At 35.9% G+C, this 2,968-nt stretch overlaps 1 pseudogene; it reads right to left on the bottom strand.

Annotated features, from left to right (window-relative positions):
• Positions 1–218: 218 nt before the first annotated feature.
• On the bottom strand, positions 219–1,561 carry LOC105544791 (annotated as a pseudogene).
• Positions 1,562–2,968: the final 1,407 nt, after the last annotated feature.

Genomic DNA, 2,968 nt, shown 5'->3' with positions numbered 1-2,968 from the left:
AAATGTACTAGCACATACAGACTGCAGTAAGCAGAATAATGTCCACTAAAGATATTCTAAGCTCCTAAACCTTTGGTATGTTTGGTTGTATAGAAAAGGGGAATTAATGCTTCTGACAAGATTAAGATTGTTAATAAGTTGACCTCTAAGAGGTTATCCTAAATTACCTTGGTAGGCATAATGTAATCACAAGAGACCTTAAAAGTGAAAAAAGAAAAGCAATAAGAAGATTTCTTAAAATGCTTCCAGTTCAAGTCAGAATTAAGGTGAATATTAGGTCCCACCAGTTTTACAGAGCTGTAGATGTTTTGCTGTTGTTCTTTCAAAAAAGAAGAATCTACAATAAACATGTTCATTTGAGAAAAATATTGTGTTTGTTAACTTTTTATAGCCATTCCCAAGTTACTTTAAACTTTGTATGTTGTTCAAGAACAGAGTATATCCTGGTTAGGATGTGTTCATAGCTGATGCATCTCTAAAAAATTTTTCATGAAGGCGGCTAGCTTCTGAACATCTTCAGTAGTGACAGCATTATACAGAGAGGCCCTGATACCTCCCACACACCTATGCCCTTTCAAGGACAACATATTGAGTTCAAGAGCTTTATCAATAAATCGTTTTTTCTAAAGCATCATTTCCTTTGGCATTGCCTACACGGAATGGAATATTCATCTTGCTTCTATTTCGGGGCTCCACTGGACATACATAGAATCCTTAAGAATTATCAGTAATCTCATAAATCATTTGGGATTTGATGGAGCTAAGCTGCTCCATGGCCGCGGTACCTCCATTGTTTTTAATCCACTCCAGTACCATGATGTAGATGCTGAAACATGGAGGCGTGTTGTACAAGGAGCTGTTTCCAACTTGCGCTTTGTATTCCAGGACCGAGGGGCACTCTCGGAGGGCAAATCCCAGCAGATCATCGTGGACAATCACCACGGTGACCCCAGCAGAGCCAACATTCTTCTGAGCACCAGCAAATTGCCTTTGTTGCTACTTCTTCTAGTTAGATTTCAAACTTGCCTGTGGACTTAATAATGCAAGTTGCAATTTATTATTTCTGGAGTCATGGTAGCACACAGCATAGAGGGTAGGTTGGGCCCTCTAGGTGCTGAATCTAGACATCTGTGGGGTCTCCTGGGTTCAGCGGCTGTTGATTCAAGGTCAACATTGACCATTGGAGGAGTGGTTTAATAGTACCAGGCAAAGGGCAAACTGTAGATCGATCTTTATACTGTTATTACAAGAGAAGTGACATACTTTATATATGTTTATATTAGCCAGGTCTGTTTATAATACCATATACTTTATATTTCTATATGTTTTTATTTCTAATAATATTGTTATCACTGATACATGTAGATACTTTTAGAATTTATTAAATCCTTGACCTTGTGCATTATTCCATTAGCAACAGTTACACCCCATCCCCAGTCTTCCCCTTCCTCTTTTTAAGCTGTTTTATGAAAAAGGTCTAGAAGTTCTTGATTCATTTTTACCATTCTTTCCATAGGTAGAAGAGAAAGTTGATTGGTTGGTTGTTTTTCAGTTACGCCATTAAACTAAACATTAAACATTTCTGTTAAATTACCTTATCCTTTGTTCTCTTGACTGCTTTCTTTGTAATGTTTGATGACAACAGAGATACTTTGCTGAAAAGTCTTTTACCTAGTGTTTATCTATTGTCAGTATTTTATGTTGAATATGTAAAGAACATTAAAGTCCTAAAACATCTGAAAAAAAAAAAAGTGAAAGAAGAAAGAACCACATAGATGGCAGCATGGGAATTTGGGCAATGGTGCTGCTGGGTTATGAGTCAAGAAATGCAAGCTTGCTCTTGAAGTTGGAAAATGCAAGAAAATGTATTTTACTAGAGCCTGCAGAAGAACGTAACCTTGCCAACAACCTGATTTTAGCCCAGGGAGACCCTTTTCAGACTTCTGACCCCTAGAAATGTAAGATAAATCTGCATTGTTTTAAGACCCTAAAATATGGGTAACTTGTTATAGTAGCAGTAGGAAACTAATACACTCACTGAGATGCCAAGGTGGCTGTGGCAGATGTGGCAGAAGGAATTAAAAGGCAGCAATTTGCTTGCAATTATATTCTGTGTAAGATATCAGGAGTTTGATTTGAGACTATTGCAATAAGGTGAATATCAACATAAGGCAAGTCACAAAGAGCATTTTAATTTTTAAGTGTGTATAAAACTTAGGTTGAGTAGATACACATGGACACAAAGATAGAAACAGCAAACACTTGGACTCCTATAGTTGGGAGGTTACGGGAAACTGGGCATTGAAAAACTACCTATTGGGTACAATGATAACTATCTGGGTGATGGGTGTACTAGAAGGATGAACTTCACCACTATACCAGTATATTCATGTAACGAACCTGCACATGTATTCTCTGTCCCTAAAATTTAAAAAAAGAAAAAAAAAGGTTAGGTTTATACCACACTGTAGTCTAACTGTGCAATGACATTGTGTGGAAATTATGTACATATCTTAATTAAACATATTTCATTGCTAAAAGATGCTAACAATGATCTGAGTCTTCAGCATATTCTAATATTTTCGATGCTGACTGATGAGGGTGATGGTGCTAAAAGTTGAAATAGTTGTGGCAATTTCTTAAAATAAAATAATGATATTTACAAAACTGGTTTACTCTTCCATTCATGAAAGTTTTCTCTGTAACATATGATACTATTTGACAGCACTTTACCCACAGTGGAATTTTCCATAATTAAAGTCAATCCTCTCCAATCTGCTTTATCAACTCATTTGACTTAATAATATTTTTAATTCTTTGTTGTTGTTTCAATAATGTTCACAGCATTTTTACCAGGAGTATATTCCATCTCAATAAACCACAATCTTTGCTCATCTATGAGAAGTAACTTCTCATGAGTTCAACTTTTATCATGAAATAGAAAAAAAATTAGCCATATATTCAGGCT

This window comes from Mandrillus leucophaeus, unplaced genomic scaffold (assembly GCF_000951045.1).
Source record: "Mandrillus leucophaeus isolate KB7577 unplaced genomic scaffold, Mleu.le_1.0 Scaffold1086, whole genome shotgun sequence".
Classification (NCBI taxonomy): Eukaryota; Metazoa; Chordata; class Mammalia; order Primates; family Cercopithecidae; genus Mandrillus; species Mandrillus leucophaeus.
Note: the sequence above shows the minus strand (reverse complement) of the source record. Positions and strands in the feature narration are given on the sequence as shown.